This window comes from Chenopodium album, chromosome 7, assembly GCF_948465745.1.
Source record: "Chenopodium album chromosome 7, dcCheAlbu1.1, whole genome shotgun sequence".
Taxonomy (NCBI): Eukaryota; Viridiplantae; Streptophyta; class Magnoliopsida; order Caryophyllales; family Amaranthaceae; genus Chenopodium; species Chenopodium album.
This window is the reverse complement of record NC_137840.1, coordinates 35536889-35543388: the sequence shown is the minus strand read 5'-3', so window position 1 is coordinate 35543388 and position 6500 is coordinate 35536889. Positions and strand designations below refer to the sequence as shown.

General features: G+C 35.2%; 1 long non-coding RNA gene across 1 annotated transcript; it reads left to right on the top strand.

Annotated features, from left to right (window-relative positions):
- The first annotated feature begins 3524 nt into the window (after positions 1–3524).
- Positions 3525–4458, top strand: LOC145641042 (uncharacterized). The gene is made up of 2 exons (XR_014115112.1): positions 3525–3846; positions 3966–4458. It is a non-coding gene; the product is annotated as an uncharacterized LOC145641042 (long non-coding RNA).
- The last annotated feature ends 2042 nt before the right edge of the window (positions 4459–6500 follow it).

Sequence of the window (6500 nt, the reverse complement as noted above, 5' to 3'; positions counted from 1 at the left end):
CGTCGGAGGCGGAGCACCACCCAACAGGTGTCTCCGTTTGTTTTGCAGGTACAGCTCATCCCGGATCAGTCTTCGTGTTGTAACTCTCCTGAGGGACAAAAACACCCAAAACAATATGCAACATGCTCCTAAAAACTAAGTTATTTGATTTATTTACAATAATTAATCACTTAGGAATTACATTGCAAAAGTCGTTATTCTTTGTTTAATTAAATCCGTGAAAAGAACAAGAAATAAACAATGTTCGCCTTGACTTAGGTGATAAAACAATCAATTAATTATTCAAATTCTAGTCTTGATTAACACAAGAACTCTATGTAAATTAAATTAATTAAAAGTTTGTTTAAAGTGATCAAACAACACTAATTAATTGATTAAAAGTTATTTAAACAAGAAAAGTAAAGATGATTGATCTAAGTGCTCGGGAATTTACCACTTCTCCTTGCTAGATCTTCGTTTAGAACACTTATGGACTCCATATTATTCGGGAACCACCACTGTAGTAATAAGTATTGAGGGGATGAGTGTTTAGGACAAGAGGGTTAAGAGTACACAAGTTCAGAATGTTTCTTCCAGAGTTTCAGGTTAATTTCCGTCTATTTAAGCCTCATATTAAGCCTCTATTTATAGGGAATGGATGCATTTAGGGTTTTGAGTGTTCTGCCGCAACAGGTGGAATGCGCATCTAAAATAGGTTGCGCGCGACACCCCATCGCAAGTCATTTGAATGCGCTGCTAAGGGCAGCGCAAATGGATGTCTTACGCGTGGTATTATGGTAAGATTCAATTTTATATTTTTATGAAATTTTGAATCTTCCGCAAGCGCATCACTAGACGTTGCGCTAGGTGTCACGCGCAACCTTGTGAGTTGCTTGCGCCAAACCATCGCAACTCATTGAGATGCAGACGGATTTTTCTACAACAGCTTTTATTTTTAACATAGGCGCCTCAAAATCCGTCAAAATTAGGTTTTAACCTCGGGTTTAAGCCTAATTATGATCGGGATTAGTTAATTTTGGCTTTAATTCATTTTGTTTTGGGTTAGGCTAGTCATTTTGCATTCTTGTCGCTCAATTAGGTGTCCATAAGCATTTTTCACGTTGGTCCAACACAAAGACGGTTTTATTTATTGTCATAAAACTTCCTGTCGGGATAGGAGGCCAGAAGTAAATGTCTACACCCCACTAGACCGAAACCACCCTCAACCCTTCTTCGCCAATTAACATCCACCCCTCAAGCAGTCTTTTTTCTGGAATTTGGCCATGGCAAAGCGATCCAATTATACATCTATAGTCCATACCAAATACGTAGTGTATGAGGAAGATTATTTCGATCAGCCAATTCAGCCAACTAATGAACTAGTAGAGGTCAGACACTTGGAAGAGCTAGCACGGGTCCCTTATACCACCTCTTGGGGGGGAGGGCTAGTTGTATATGGCAGAGCTCTTCCCATGCTCCGAACCTTAGATAAAAAAAACGTCTCCAGTCAGCAAGAGCTGGCTTGAGTGCCTCAGACCACCTCTTGAATAGCTAGTTGTATAGGGTAGCTCCCGTTATGCTGACTTGTGCTCCCAGCACCACTTAAGAGGTGCCCGCGCTAGCCTAGTCCAAGGACAGGAAAACCTCCCAAGGGCTCAGCTTCACATCTGACCCCAACATACTCCCCCTCGGAGTCAGAATCAATCTCCTAGGGGCTCAGCCTCATAACTGACCTCAGCATGCCCCAGCCTATAGCACCAAGAATAGTACAATTATAAATAGCAAGCCAAATACAACGAAAAAGAGACTAGACAATCACATTTCATCACTTATCCATTATTATTCACCCAAATACCATACTAACTTAAGCTTCAGAGGGGAGTTCCTTGAAGCCACCCCCGATGGCATAACCACTTTTCATTGTACAGGTAATCCCAACCAGCATCAAGATGTGACCACCACCTAGGCTTCAGATTTACATCTGAAACACGTATAGTATCTCCATTTTTTTATTTTTTTATTTTTCTGTTTTTTATTACTTTGGAGATCTCAGTTAAAGGGGTTATGGGGTGTAGGGGTGGTGGTCAGTGGTTGTGGGTGTGGGGTCAGCTTGGTTCAGAGGTGGCAATGAGGTTAGGTTGTGATGTGGTGGTTATGGTGAATGGTGCTGGTGATTGAAATGGGAGGAGATTATTAAAGATTTTTGGGTCTTTCTAAGATATGCCCCCCAATTTATTGAATTTCTAAGCTGTACACCTGCTTTTTCAAAGTTATAAGATGTGTCCTTCACCTCACGATATTTTATCAACAATACCTTTTGACAGCCATATCCGTTAACGAAAGTTAAGTTATTTTATGAACAATATTGTCGTGGCGTTATTAGTTTGACACGTGTTCCATTCTAATTGGTTTAACACTTAAAAAAAAATTAAAGAATAAGAAAATAAAATAATAAAAAAAAATTATTGTTAACGTCAAAGGTTATTGTTTATAAAAATTAGTGAAGTTGAGGGCATATCTTAGACGTTTGAAAAAGCATAGGCACAACTTAGAAACCGAAGAAGATTGGGGGTATAACTTAGAAAAACCCAAGATTTTTTTTTTAAAAAATAAAATAAAAATTAATATTTTCATCCAATAGCCTGTAAAAAGGGCCATTTAAGAAAAATAAGGGGTAAAGGTGAGTATGTTCCTAGATTATGCAAAGGTCAGCTCGTTTTGAGCAGATCGAGCAAATGTGAGATTATTCTTTTCAAATTTTAGTTGACATCATTTGATTTTTACACTATTCACACAATGTGTTTTGACTCGCTTATGTAGTATATAGATACGATAAAACATATTCATGTGGGATTTTGTATAAATCATTTCAATGTATATTTAATTAATATCCACTTTTTTATGATTTTACAATGTTGATAATCAGAGATATTAATCATTAAAAAAATGTGTTGACAAACGTGATAGTATAACAGAGATAGTATAGATATATGCATATGTATGTATGAAAGAGGTTAATTTTGCTCCACACGCAGCATTTTTCTGCATGGAAAATTGAGCAACAAATCCTGATTACTCCATTCAGGCCATTGTCTTATTTAATCTCCTCCATAAAATTCCAACTAAAAACATAGTTCGTATAAGAGATGACCCACTTAGAATGGTATTTTGTAGGCATTGTAGAATTGTAGTAATATTATCCTATTTTCGAGCAACTCACATGACAGAATTTTTAGCCTTTAGGACAACCAAAAAAAAAAAAAAAAAGTCGGTTGTTTGATACCGGAAAAACCACCAAACCGTGGGTCACAAATGAGAAATGATATTGACACGAGCAAAGCAAAAAAAATTCACATCATCTTCCAAAAAAACAGCAGAAAATTAAATAGAAAATTTTCAATATTCCAGAATTTATAAAAATCAAATTCGTCAATTCATAAAGTATATATGAACAAAAGGTGTTCACACATTTCACGAGAATCATATCTTACCTATTGGCTTTTCATGATATATTCTTATTTCAATATATTTTATTTTTTCAGGTTTAATCTAGAGACATACGTACAATTCTCACGCACCTATTTTTGAATGTTTGATAATGTTATTACGACGTCTTCCTACTGGGACCTAGACACACCAAACAGTACCCTGTCTACTGAATCTTATACCTTTGATTATATATACCACACGCAAGTATCATATTCCAATAACTTCATTAAGCTATACAAGCTAAGTGCAAACAATACAATGTCCAAAGTGGTCAGCTTTTGTATCACCTTCATTTACCTCACCTTCTTGCTAAGCTTTACTGCCGCTCGACTCGTGCATACTGATCAAGTACTGCAAAAACAACACAGAGTAAACATGGTATTATAGCAATTTCTATCTTTCTCCTACCAATAACCCCTCAACAAAATTGAAAACTGTGCTTATGAGCTTAAATTGTCTGAAGTCATGATACTTTTTAATTTTTGATTGCATGACAGGACACAAATAAAGCTGAAATCAGAGACGAAATCAATTGTGAGATGCTGGATAATGATCCATGCTTGTTCAGGAGGTCTCTGGCGGCGCACCTTGATTATATCTACACACAGGAGCAGCCAGCAGAAACTCCATGATGACACATTAAGTACCATTCCTTAAAACCATAAGCAGCTAATATATGATAATAAGAAGAAACTTTTGTAAAAGAAGTATCCCTTCCCACTGTTCCCTTAGGTATACAAAATATAGTTATATGAGATGGTTGCATAACTGCCTCATATGTTGAGTGTTAACACCAGTAGGAGTTGAGAAAGGTATGAAAGAGTGAGCTAGCAACTCAATACAATTATGGTTATGTTCGGTTTGAAAGATTCCTATGGAATTAGATTATATTTTTCATGAAACTTAATACATATTATATTGAAGCTAGAAACTTAAATACCCATTGAATGTTTATTTATAAGAAATAGTATAATTAAGGGTCTGTTCTCATACGTTTATTTTCAGTTCAGTCAGCTCCTAATTTCCTTCTCTCATAAAATATTCAGTTCAGTTCAGCTGAGTTCAGTCAATGAGAACAGACGCTAAGTGGGATATTAGATTCATTTCAAATATGAAATTTTTATAATTTTTGCATGTATAGAATTGGAGGTTTGTACGCATCATTTTAAAATATAGACCGGGAAAAGACAAATGGAACAAACATGCAGGAACTAAGGGAGTATACTCCCTTCGTTCATATTATTCTTATCACTTTGATTTATTCAATTTTAAACATACCTCATTACCTCTACTATCTTACACATTTACATCTTTCCAAACACCCTCTTTTACTTTGTTTGTCTTTTTCTTACATCATTTATACTTTCTTACTACATTATATATAATTTTACAGCTACTTACATTTTTCAAAAAAGGGCTATCAGCTTCATATTCAAGAATAAAGAGAAAAAAAAGGGGGAGGGGGAGGGGGAGGGGGGGTGGGGAATGCGGCGTTCTTCCTTTAATACCGAAAAACATTTACCACGTTTAATTTGGGAATGTAATATTCAACCTAAATAAAAAAATATCCACACATTTACAAACCTAACAAAAAAGAGATCCTAGTAAAGAAATACACTTACAACCAAGCAAATTATACAATGAAAGGTTTAAATCCCGAAAAGTGCCTATGGAATTTGAGTTAAAATATGCTTCAAAAGAGTCCGTCAATGGCCGAGTTCACTTAGTTACAAGAATATCTCCTAATAAAGGCTAGTAGTAGTAAGTTAGTTGTGTTTATTAGTAAGTCTTCTTTATTTCTTGTTGGATTGCTCATAGTCAAATTACTACCTTCGTTTCAAATTAATTGCAACGATTTGACATAAAGTTGTAGTAGAAAATGTCTAATCGATGCAAATAATTTGAAACAGAGATATTAGTTGATTTTAATCAAAGGAAGTGAGGGCACTAAGAGTGGCAGCATGTAGTAAGCCACGTCCCTAGTAGCACTACTCCACTTTAGTTGCTTAGTTGCTTTACTTTAGGAACTTTGGTGAGACTTGTAGCCTATTTAAAAGCACTTTCCATTTGTTCATTTCAACGAGAGGCAGCACTAGTAATTTTCCAACGCTTATATCCTTTTATGCTATGCTTCTTATTACAACAATTTGCACAAGTGGCAGTGTGGCACAATGATGTAAAAGAAATGTACAACTAAATGAGTTCATGCTGTGTGTAAACACAACGAAAGTAAAAATAATAAATGATGCATCACTGGAAGAGAAATGAGTACAATCACCGAATTAAGCACACAACAGCAACAAACAAGATACCTCTTCATCCCACATTTAGCTTCCCACATAATATTTTTTAAATATGGAAACAAATTTGACCATTAATAATTCTAATTATGCATTGACTAAAATAACTAGAATGTAAAAAATTAAAGGGAAATTATCAATAATACCCTCCAGGTTTTGACTTTTATCAATGATACACTTCATTAAACTTTCATTATCAGCGGTACCCCTAAACTTTTTCCTAAATTGCTACAGTAAGCACAACGTTAAGTTGGGTGTTTTAATAAGTTGGGAAAGTGAAAATACTCAAATGCCCCTACCATTTAATCTCCCTCCAAAATTCCCTTTCAGATTTCCCTCCTTTTATTTCGATATTCCCCTCTTTCCTATTTAACCTTCTCCCAACTTTTTTTCTTTTTTTCATTTCCCATGTCTTTGGTCTTCTCTTCCTTTCTCTTTCAGAATTCTTTCAACTCTTACACTTCAATGGCTTCTTCTGGGAATGTCCTAACTAAAATCTCATAAAATTCGACATTTAGGAATGTCCTAAACATCATCATAAGCATCATCATCATCTATTGGCCAGTGTTTACGAATATAAGCATAAGCAAAAATAGAGTTTGATATAACTACTAACCTTTTTTTTTTAAACCTATCTTCAAATTCTATAATTTGATCCATGAGGTTACAAATATGAGGATCCACATCAATGTCAATAGTATGCATCTTATACTTAAATCAAAACAGAACCTT